The sequence below is a fragment of the Cavia porcellus genome, unplaced genomic scaffold (genome assembly GCF_034190915.1).
Source record: "Cavia porcellus strain 051 isolate PalLab524CR breed Dunkin Hartley unplaced genomic scaffold, mCavPor4.1 scaffold_2, whole genome shotgun sequence".
Taxonomy (NCBI): domain Eukaryota; kingdom Metazoa; phylum Chordata; class Mammalia; order Rodentia; family Caviidae; genus Cavia; species Cavia porcellus.
Window position 1 is genome coordinate 18,517,985 of NW_026947485.1, and position 12,988 is coordinate 18,530,972.

At 33.6% G+C, this 12,988-nt stretch overlaps 1 protein-coding gene across 13 annotated transcripts in view; it reads right to left on the minus strand.

Annotated features, from left to right (window-relative positions):
* Nucleotides 1-12,988, minus strand: part of Dgkb (diacylglycerol kinase beta) — a 645,864-nt gene that overhangs the window by 359,323 nt on the left and 273,553 nt on the right. The window lies entirely within an intron of this gene.

Sequence of the window (12,988 nt, forward strand, 5' to 3'; positions counted from 1 at the left end):
TTTGAGAAAATTATAGTTAAAGAAAATATCAAATTTCTCTCAAGTCATTTTAAAATGATTAAAACAAATTAGTTAACATTTCTTGGCTTGTATAAAGTATTCATAATTTCATTACTATTTACAAAACACTTTGATCAGTATATTTTGTTAAATATGCTGTTATATACAATATATTTTGTTAAATCTTGTTCTAGTATGCAGAAAAGTCACAGTGATTTAAAAAAAAATTAAAAGAGATATGAATATAAATTAACATTTAAGAATCAAGTAACTGATAGTCTCCAAATAGTGAAGGTTAGTGTTTTGGGCCAAACTTCTGCAATATACTCTCAGAGACATACCAGCATGACAGCACTGTGGTAAGGACAATGTAATCAAACTGAACTGAACTTTGTAATGTTATCTTTTCCAAAAAATAAGCAAAACATAGCAATCAATTAGAAGGTCTCTAGTTGACCTGAGCGAGCATGATAAGCAAATCTCTTCTATTTTCTCACAAGAAATAAAAGTATCTTGGAAATGACCAATTTTCTTTCTACTTACTACAGTTTTCTTTAGTTCTCTTCTCTCTACAAAGCCGACTTCCTCTGCTAAATTCATTTGAACACTTACTCTGTTTTATAGAACGAGGTACTGCTCAATTATTTTATTATTTTTTCAATTATTTTTATTATTAAAAATAGCAAATAAAAGTCAATACAATCTTTAAATGTTTTTCTAACTTTTATCTTTGGATATCTAAGAATATAAAACACTATTTTCCCCAGACATTTCCTCTCACTTATATTTGTAAGATTTTTCTATATTAAAATGTTAGTAAGTTAAAGAAACTCAAATTTACATATTATACTTAGTGATACAAACACGCAGCGAAGTTTATAGTCATGCACGAGTCTCCCTCCCTGACAGTATTAAGGAAGATATACACATTATGTATTTGTCAATGTACATGTATAGGTTTGAAATTACAATTTATAATATTTTGGTGACCTACGACTAACATCTAAGCAGAACTGATGACAATTCTGAAATGACCAGTGAGAAAGAAGTAAAATATATGAACGTTAATTGGATCAAAACTATGTATGATTCTTAATCATTCTGAACTTTCAAAGATGTTAACATGGAACCACTTATTCCTAATATTTCCAGTTTGAAAGCCCAGTAATTCCTTTGTGGTCCAAAAGTCACAGTTTAAAATTAGCCACTGAAAAACAGTACGAAGTGTGATAACATTTGTCAGATCTGTTTGAAAAATCTATTTAAAACCATTGTTATGCTAATGTTTTCTTTGTTAGTAATTAAAACTAGTTTTATTCTGTATGCATTAGATAATTCTGATTTAACTGAGAATATGATAAAAAGTATTTTGAAATAAAATAAAATTAGACTTCTACTTAGAAAGAAAAACATTACATTGCCTACGATCAGCTACAAAATAATAACCATAAATGCTTTCAAAAGGAAGATTTAATAGAAAGTCTTTATTGTCGTATTCAGAAATGAGACCTTATAAACCACACTTCACACACTCATTGACTTATTTAATTTTCATTTATGATCCGTAATCATGCAGCAAGCACTGAATTAAGTTCGACAGATTCTAAAGAAAGCTGAAAATTTTGCCCTCAATCAGTATCTCTTTGGATTAACCGAAAGGACAGATAAGAACATACACACTTCAGACAACATCAGGATGCAGTGTGCCAGGGCATAATTCACATCGGCGAAGGAGGAGAGCTTAATAAAAACCACTATGTTTGAGTTGAATAAGCATAAGTGACAGTGAAGTAACAAGTCAACTGGTGAGGCAGGAGAGAGGAAGACTTGAGTGAAGGATTGTTAAATAGAAGTAAGGATGAACCTAGACACTAGCAGTGATTAGATGAAAAATCTGGAAAGACTGAACTGATGCATTCATTGTGAGAGGAGAAGAGAAAGCCATTCCTTATTAATGGTCTTTCCATTTGTCAAATTAGTAATTAAGGCAGGGGGCAGATCTGCAAAAAAATACAGAAACTTTCATAGTAGATAAGAAGACTCTATTTTTATGGGGTCCTATACAACTTGAGTTTTCATCAGTGCGTACTTATAGTGAACATTGGACTTCACTGTGAAATTCTCAAATCTGCATATAGTATACTTTGATCAGATCAATGACCCTATTACCTCACGTGCCTTTCCATCCTCAGTTCTCTCATCCTCTTCCTCTTGTCTGACTTCTCCAACATTCACATCCTCTCTTTCCTCCCCTAGACTCCACATGACAGAGAACATACAATATAAGACATGCAGAATTTGAGACACCTGTGGGGCTTGTGTTCATAAGAATAGATCTGTGGAACAGAAATTACAGCAATTTCCTTTCCATGTTTCCTGACAATGCATTGTTTCAAAGTCTCCAGATGTTTCATGTAATCATGCTACTAAACTACCTAGAGTAGTGTTTTCTGGGGAGACTTTACAAGCTTTTATTGCTTCAATGACTCAGTATATTATCTTATTTTTTTTTTTTTTTTTTTTTTTTTTGTCTTTTTCCTTTTTATCGGTACCAGGGATCGAACTCACGACTCCCTGCTTGTAAGGCAGGCGCTTATGCCGCTGAGCTAAATCCCCAGCCCCATTACTTTTTGTTTTTACCAGAAGTTTTCTTAGTAGTTATATAGTCAGTAACAGGCTGAATAATCCGAGAGAGACAGAGAGAGAGAGAGAGAGAGAGAGAGAGAGAGAGAGAGAGAGACAGAGAGACAGAGAGAGAGAGATTCAGAGAGAAAGACAGAGGATTATGGCTTTTATTTTAACTAGCAGAATGCTAGTTTCCTGGATACATTTATGATTTATGTGTGTTATTGCAACCAATTCAAAATATAAATATATCTGTGATTCTGACTTCAATAAGAACCATATGTTTTCTAGCAAGATGAACTTCTCCACAATCTACATTCAAATTATTATAATGAGAACAAATAATTGCATCATTAGTGCTAAACCTTTTACCTGAGTTTATGGTGGTATTACCACTAACATATTATATTTCAGCTTCTTGTAAATGAACTTGCAAAATTGTTTTTAGGGTCCATATGTTTAATGAGATCAAATAATTTTTCAAACTGATTTTCTAATCAAAATAGGTTTGTAATTCTGATATAAAAGTGATATTACTTGGCTCTTAAAATATTCTGGAAATGGTGTCAAAATATTAACAAATATCGTGTCACTTATTACACAAGGAAAAAGAATCCCTCAAAGTTCAAAGTTAAAATTAACTTACAATAATTTTTGATCTAAATGAAAAGTCATATTCAAAGAATGATATGCAAAGGTACTTATTGTAATTAAATGATTGCCTTTGAACAGATAGTTGATCATTAATTTTGAAGCAGAGGCTAATATCTGCTCAGTATATGCATGTTACTGATTTTCACATGGCTAGTGATATCATTAGAGCTCATGACTAATGTTAACAAATATTTTTTGCAAGTTATATAGCCATCACAAACCTTAAGAAACAGAAATTCAAAACTGTCTCATTTAAAAGCCATTTTCTATTTTAAGCTGAGTTTTGTGGAAAAGTTTTATGGCAAAATAAAAATATTGCCAGATTAAATAGCTATAGACATTAGCTACATGTGTAATGAAAAAAACACTCCAAAGAAATAAATACATCATATCGTCTGTACTCTTAATAGAAGAGCTAATTCTTTTTATTTCACCCACTTCCTGAAAGTAAGGATTTAGTTTAACGTGGCTGCAGTTACTGTGAGATGTACCACCACGATGAGTTTCTCATGACGGTTTTCCAGCACCCTGAAAGGAAGCAAGTACACAAGGATGGTGTGTAGAGCTTTATAACGGAAACCTGCTGCCACAAGTATCAAGTAGTGTGTGATGGAATATTGATGCTGGCTTGAGATAAGCCAGATAAATTTCAGGTTAGCTGAAGTTACGTTTGACTTGACTATTACATATGCCACTTCTTCCAAATCCTACTGATACACATGATCTTCCTGCCATCCTGGGCTATGTTACTGTCCTCAAGTCCCTGATGAATGGCACTCAGAGCAAACCTGGCTCATGTTATCTCTTCCTTCAATCTGCTTACATTTTGAGGACACAGAGCCTTGGGATTCAAGAACAATGTAGGTGTACATCTAACATTTGATTTTCCATTTTCTGCACCCACACTGCTGACTGGTATATCTGTGCCCTATATGCCTTTCTGAGGGATTTGAAATCAGATCCCTCAGTCACAGTGCAATGGGCTGGCAAAATAGGCATAAAGTTCTTCAAAAGATATTGCTTGTCATTGAGTAGGGAAAAGGTTGGGAAAGACATTTCTATAGTCACCTCTCAGATGTAATAATTACATACTATGAAGAGGTCTCTGTTCATTGGACACATCTTACATATCATTAGAGAACAATATGGCAGATCAGACCCAGGTTTAAGAACCGGGGAGTTGTTGAACCAATCAACACCATAGTTCATTGAAGTGCACCAGTTACAAATGATATTTACATTTAAAAAATTTTAAATTCCAATGCAAATGCTAGCTTGGGCCAGATGTGGAGACTCTTGAAATATATCAGAAAAATCTTAAACTTCAATATTACACTCCCAGTGATTGCCATGCTCCATGTGATCCGACCCCTTAGAATCTTCTAACATGCTGCCACCCTTCATTCTGATCCAGACACTTTGGCATTCTTGCTAATGTTTCCCAAATAGATAAAATGTTCTTTTGTTGTGATTATTTTCCTCTCACTCTTCTGTCTTACACGTTAATTTATGAGGGATTCACATAGCTCATTCTCCCATCACCTTCTTGTCAATAATCTTGTCCAAACTATTTCAAAGGAGAATCACAGAACTCTTACCATCATGTGTGTACATGCTTTGTCTACTTTCCTAGTTAAAATATATGTATTATTTGCTTATCAGTTTGTGCTTGTTTTACTTCTCTAAACATAAGGTGATGAGCATAGAGGGTGTAGTCTGTTTTGTTCAACATATTTGTAAAGAATGAGACTTGTTCAAGCATCTAGAAATGAGGAATACATACGTGTTGAATTAATCTATAGCAATATTACTTTTGCTGTCAGTATCAAGCTATTATTTGATGATTTAATAGTTGCTATATTGTTATTCCATTTTAGGGAGTGCTACATTGTCCTCTGTTATCTTTTATACTTAAATTATAAGACTACATCCCTACACAACCACTTATGGATTTTGGTCATTTTCTTCTGAATAGTGATTGCTTAATCATCTGGCGATGGTGATAAATCTGCTCCATGGAACTTTACATGCAGGGATGATAATGGCCTTTTATTTACTAGAAACTTTGGTAGAAAAATATCAGAAATCAGTCAAAGGCTATTCGTATACAAAATAATTGGTCATTTGCAATAGTCAATGAAAGAAAATTATTCTATTTTTCATATAGGATAAGAATACTTTATTGCTTAGAAACCAATATGTGGGGATAATTTATTACATAGCAATAGAGACCTAATTTAGTAACATTAAAATAATTAATGCAGTAAAGATATCATGACTAGTTCATGTTCCTAACACGCTTCCATCTTTGCATACTCTCTTCCATATAAAATGATTTTACAATTGCTATCACATGTAAAACAATTTGCATTCTTGTCATTGGCTTATATTTGATCACAAACATTTCTCTTGCTAAGATTACTACATAGTTAGCATTTTAATGACATTTAGTCATATCAATTTGTCTAATTTTTAAGTGGCAATTATTTTCCTTCAAGTTCTGTGGCAATTGAGAGAATTATTGAACCTCTGTTCTAACTGCCATAAGTCAACTATTTTTCATTTCTTTGTGACATAAGTTTCAAAAGTTCCGGTTTTTCAACATCTTTAAAATCTTGATGCATTTTAAAATATATAGAGAAAATGACTGATGAGCTATAATACCCCAAATGCAAGGCAAACAATTATGTGATTTTAATTATGCCAAAATATGTTTTATTTTAGTAATATGTGTGTATACACTTTGGAATAATAAAACAACTTTAAAATTAATTCACCGAAATGACAAAGGCTGAGTCAGAATTACACTTGCATAATTAACTGAAGGAGGGCTTGTAACATCACCTGTATGATACTTTATGATTAATCCAAAGCAAAGGGAAATTGAGTGCTTGATTCTTACATTAGTAAAGTAAGAGCTCTTTCTCATATTTGGGCATTTTCAGTAAAGTTGGTTTGAATTTTGAGGAACATTTTCTTTGACTTCTGAGAATTTGATTCATCTCTCTGAAATGATTCCATGAAAGGTGATATAAGGCAATATGCTCTGATAGAAGAAGAATTTTATCTAAATAAAATATTGCATAAATTTGGCTATATAAAATGACATTTTAAGTTTAAAATGTAATAAGAATCTGTTGTATATATTTTTAATTTGTATCATTATTTTCACAGGAGAGCATATTTCAAGTATGTACTTACAAAAATATGACTGATATTTGGAATATGTGAGTCTGTCTGTTGACAGGTAAGGTTTGTTTTTCAAATTTTACATGTTGTATATTCAGTTAAGGTTGATTAAAGCAGATTCTATAAAGTATCTTTCTAAAAATTTCATTATATCAAATTATGACACAAAATATGGAAAATAATTATACATTTTAAAAGAATAACATTTTAATTCATTACATAGTGGATATTTCTTATTTGAAAATTTTAAAGATAACATGAGAACAAATTATATGTTTCATGAAGTTTGGTGTGTGAATAAAAAATGTCACAGTTATGCAAAAACTTGATGTTAACTTTTCATAAGTTACATTAACATGTGGAGTTCGTACATAATGAGAGATGTACATGTTTATTTTGAAGGTATGAAGGAAAAATCATTCCATGAATACAGATGAGCAATTTATATTTCACATTTACTCTTTTTAAATCAATTTACACCTAAAATAATTTATTATTATATGACAATAGGTACAATTAAAAAAGAAAAACTATGGCAAACTCTAATTTAGAAACCTTAAAACAGAATAATCAGGATAAAAAGTTTTGCATAAGGAGATACAATAGAGATATTCATTTTTGCCAATAAAACAAAGCTAAAAAGACACTTTCAGAATTTACTACATGGTTTGCCAAGAGATCATTTTCATGTTAAAGAAAATAACTTGCATTAAAACAGAGAATAGTAAAAGGAAAACGATAAAAGTAGGATTAAAGAAGAGAGCAGAAAATCCGAGTGTGGTAAAGAGAAAAATTGGGAGAAATAAGTTAAAAACAGTAGGTTTGGGGTGACAAAATACACTTTTAAGAGCAAATCTATATAATAGCTTTGGAAAAGTCATAGCCCAGAAATAATGATTAAACTAAAATGTACAGGTCACAAAGGATATTAGATTAATAGCCGGACCTTACAGAAGAGCGTGGTGTACAGAGCAAAACACTGAAAGAGAAAACCTGAAAAAGACCCTTTTTCAACAGAACCATGATCAAGGACGGCGCAGCGAGAAACAGGGATGGAGGGAGACACAAGGGAGCAGGTCACCCATGGGGCTCAGGCAGGGGAACATCACAGCCTGGCCGGAGCCCTCAATCAGAGCAACCAGTCCTGGCATTCGGATCTAGGATAGCGACAGAAAACCGTCTCAAAGGCTGTGCTGCAGGTCATTCATCTGGAATGCAGTGTGGCCACTGGATCAGAAAAAAGCGGGACATTCTCATGATGATAGAGATGAAGACAGAAACTCAAAACCATGCTCCTTAAATTCACTTGACACACAAGTGAAAAAAATCTTGAGATATAATGAATTGGGAAGAGTACCATTATGCTTGAGAAAATAATTGGAGTGGGAGCGTATAAAACAACCTAGGATAGGGAAGAACAAATAGATCAAAGAAACAAAATAGAGGTCTAAGTGTTCTTACGAACCTATCATTTTATCTTACATGAAATGTGTCACATCTGAGTGAAAAAACTGGACTAACGAACAGCTTTGGTTGTGTCAACTAGACTTTAATCTGAGAGAATACACTTCAGCCCTGTATCATCTCTACCTGCCTTTAAGAAAAATGAAATTTTTAAAGATCAGTGATAGCAATCAAAAGCAAAATCTAAAATCACAAAGACAAAACATAAAATAATGCTTTCATAATCCTGCCTTAACATATAATTTTCCTACAAATTATAAAAGGTTTTTGAAATTGTTTGGCATAGAATTGCCAGGTAAAATTTTTACATGGCTAAATGGAAACATCATATATATATATATCACAAGATATGTGGGAATCAGAACAGTAAGAACCCTCATTGCAGGTTTAGTCCTGGTATACCAGTTGTACCATCTAAATGATGGATCACCCAACTTTCTGGGATGCACAATAAGCTATCTATACGGTGCCACTTCACCTGTGCTAGCACACAGGACTCTGGGACCAAAGCGTAGCAGAGCTTAGGTAATGAGAACTCCACTTACAGTTAATGCACACTGTGATAGTCAGTTGTAGATGTCATCTTGCCTAGGTTACAGGGTGCCCACCTATTAGACCAAACGTTATTCTGGTTGTTTATGTGAAAATGATTTGTTAAGTGAAATTATCATTTAAATTGTTAGGCCAGGTAAAGCAGCTAAACTGCGAGTGCACCACATCCATTATATTGCAAGTTTGAATAGAACAAAAATTTGACCCTGTTTAAAAGAGAATTTCCTCCTGGAAGGATTCAAATGGTGACCTGAGCTCTACAGATTTTGAACTCACCACTTCCACAATCTCACAAGTCAATTCCTCTTATTATATCTCTGTCAGCTGGTGTCATGGTGCATACCTGCAACCTCACATCTCTGTAACACTGAGATGAGGATCAAGTCCAGCCTTGGAAAATTAGAAACTTAGCAAGATCTTGACTCAAGAAAATAAATTAAATAAAAATAAATGCACTGAGGGGTGCTGGTCAGTGTGAAGATCTTGGCTTAATTAAAAGCAAGCAAAAAATTACTCTTTCTCTAATATGTAGACAGGTATAGATACATTGGTTCTGTTTCTCTGGAGAGCACTAATGTGAACACCAAGCTTTGAATCCTCTTGATTTTTATGTCTTTTAGTCTATATAGAATTTTCAAGCAAAGAGAGAGGTAGACTGTTTTCAGAGATAATAGAGTTTTAACTTCAACTTCTGTGTTGAAGTTAAACTTCTGTGTTTTCAGGTTGTTTGTGTCCTTTGGCAACTGGCACCAGGGAAGATATATAGGTTATTTGTGTAAAAACTTTGATTATCCTTAGGAAAACTGTTTAGCAATGGATATAAGAGGATGAGAAGCCCTGCAGTGTTCTCTACTAACTTCGATTTCATCACAGAGAGTAGCATCCAATCCAATTTACTGTCATAATGTTTCCAAACTTTTGTAAACATTCATTCTTTAGGTAAATAGAAAGCACTATCTCTGTATTTACTACATTATCCATTACTTATGAGTGAGCCAAAATCTGGAATATTATGGTTACTACAGAAAAAGAAAGTAAAGTGTGGAAATCCCCCTTCTTCCCAAGCTTTAACCTGAGAGAAAGCTATAGGCCCACTCTTGACATCTAGGAGGGAAAGAAGTGTGACAGAATCAGGTGCCTGAGATGAAACGGGTAAATATTTTTGAAAGCACTAATATTTTTATGTGCTATGTGCTTAACAGTAAAGGTACATGAGACAATAATTTTGTCCCACACCAACATTACTACCAAAGTTGGAGACCTGTCAGATAAAAACAGTCATTCTTCTATGTAAATATTTCTAACCAGATAAAAGACAAGTAGCAGAAATATTTTTAGCTCCAGTGAAAACTAATGTTTGTATAAGCTATAGACATTGCATAATTTTTCTTTATATTATTAAACATATCATTTAATTAAATCACTGTTTTAGTTAAACCCTGAGTTTTCTGCCTATAGGTCTGTGTCCTGAGACTGGATGGATGAAGACAGGAGAGGCATGGCAAAGAAGTTCCCAGGGAGCCAGAATTTGAAGCTGGATTTGATAAGTAGATGAGATTTTGAGTTGTCTGCAACGGAAGGATTTGGGAGTTTGCTTTCAGCTATATGTGCAGTGATAATAATTTGTTGAGTGTCACAACTTTTTGATTTTCATTATATCAGATGATCAGAAAGAAGAGATATTGTTCAGCTCCACTGCTGAACAATAGGTGGACCCTATTGTTTATTCCTACACAGAATTCCTCTTTCTCCCTCATTGGCAATACCAACCTCAGTTTTTTAGAGGAGACAACTGATGTACACACTTTGGATAAGGTTTTAAGTCAAGATGCCCAATTCCACACAGGCCATGACTTTGACATGACACAGGTGTGTCCCACTGAGATACAAACTTTGAGCAGAGAAAGAACACCAAAAAACAAGTGAAATCAGTTCCACTTACACAGCAGTGACAAGGGACCATGCTCTTTGATTCTTCTTACTTTTCTTAAATGGTGCTGAGTCCTATGTTTTGGAAACTCATTCATTACCATTCTATCAATTCAATGAAAACTTCATAGTTTTCCAGGTTTTTTGTTTGTTTTTGGCAGCACGTGGGACTGAATCCAGGACATCACTTCACACTGAGCTACATTCCCAGGCCATTTTACGCCCTTCACTTTTGTTATAGGATCTTGTTATATCATTAATTTGCCCAGGAAGAGTTCATGCTTGAAATCCTCATGTGTCAGCCTTTCAGAGTGTAGGGATTACAAGCGTGTGCCACTACATTTGCGAGTCAGAAGTTTCATTCTACTAACAAATTAGAGTACATTCCTGTTGCTTACAGAAAGCAAGTGTCACTGATACTTATGTGTTTAATTGATCAGCAAAATGCAAAGAAAAATGACAAGAATACATTTCATCTATCAAACTGAGCAAAAAACAAATACTAAACATAGGCCATCTAAGAGGAGTTGTGGAAAATGTACATTATATATTGTTCCTGGAATTGTGGTATAATAGAATCTTTTTCAGATAGTAATTTGGTAAAACCTGACAAAAATATAGATAAATTGATAGAAATATTAATCTTGGGGTACTGGTAGTAAACAAAATCAGATACTCCAGCAATAATGGGATAGCTAGGAAACTTATACAATACTATGTGGTTCATAGAAATGATGCTACAGAAATGAAAAATGCCATCACAAGGAGCGAATTGTAGAGCAGTAGAAAATCTATACTCTAAGTTACCTAAAATATGTGTCTATGCAACATATAGTTGTATATTTGAGCACATTAGATAAACACAAAAATAATCCCATATAGTCATACCTAATCACAATGGTGATCTCTTAAAGAGTGGTAGCTCTCAAAGTGGGCCCTGAAATTTGTTTTCTTAATGATATTCATTGTAATAGAGACTTTTTATACATGTATATAAAAATTTATTTTTTTCAATATATTAAAAAAATAGATGATGAGATGCCTAACACTGAGATTGAGAGGCAATGTGTAATAAATATTTAAAGCATTGTAGCAAAGCGTTATTGCAGCATATTGCAGAGAGCTACAAAGCAACCATGTTACTTGTAATTACTAGTTCACATCACAACAAATAGCATTGCCAATAACTAATGTTACTGAGAAAATCCTACATGAGAAGCACACAGCAATATGCTTCACAGACACCATCCTAGTGATCTTCACATGGTCTTCACTGTCTTATTGAAATAGATTCAAGTGCTCACTCCACAAACAGGACAATGAAAGTACACAGGGATTAAGGTACAAAGGTAATAATTAGGAAATCCAGTTGAAATCAAGGAAAGCTTGGATTTATCTGATTTTGGGAGACCTATGGAGGCCTCAGAATGACTGTCTACAGCCAGTTTCTTATCCTGTACAATACAAGCTACTTTTGTGAAGTCCAGAGAATATCAGTTGACAAGGAGCCTTGCTAACTTGAGCATCAAAGTTAGTATCAAATCACAACATTAGTCGGGCCTTCCTGATATGCCTCTTTCCGCAAGTGGCCGGCCCAGCTAAGAGCTGGAACATGAGTATTGGGATCCCTGAGTGTGTAGTTAGAGAAAGGCAGCTGAACCAAGTTTTCCTGGTGAGCCTGATGTCATAGAAAGCGGTTTCTGCACACCACTGCTCACCATTTAGAATCTACTTTGGGCAGCAGCAACAAGGGAGTACAAGGAAGAAGTGTGTGCATTTGTGGGAGACTATGCTAACCACTCTTAATTCATTAACACTAATTAACATAAGACGCGATGTTACACATTATTTCCTGCACTTTTAGGAGTACAATTTCAGTATGGAGCTTGTAGTTCTTGACAATGACCTAAAATACTTAGTTTAAATTACATTCCTTCTTTTAAAAAAGAGCATGTAAAAACCTTACAAGCTTCGGTCTACATTGTGCTGTCTAACGTTTATTTTTATGTTGATAGAGAGAAAAAAGGTCGAGGGGAAAAGATGACATTAATTGTTTAACTAGCTAAGTTATTACATTTTATTTCAGTTAATATGTATGACATCAAAAGTGTATGGTTTATATTGAAACAATAATTTTATTTCACTGCCTCTTACCCATTAACGATGAAGTATAATAGACTGGTATTCATTAGATTTTGCAAGTAGTAAATGAAAAAATCACTACAATTTCTTTCTCTTGTTAACTACATTTCTCTACACTCTTCAGCAGATTTTTATTTTATATTTAATGAGCAAAAGAAAGGAGAGCAGTTCTTTAAACACATGGTTTAATAGCTTAGCTGTCTAGTGTGTCGATGTGTAATTATTAGTAGCATTATTAGTATCAATTCTCAATGTTTAGGATAAAAGAAACTACTTAAAATAAGCTGTAAATAAAAGCATCATTTATAGATTTTCTTATGTAGTTGACATTCTTTTTAAATGTACTAACGTGGCTGTTGTATTCAAGCAATGTTATTTCTAGATATGTCACTCTGCTTATTTAATTAGTTACTACTAATTAAGTTGATGTCAA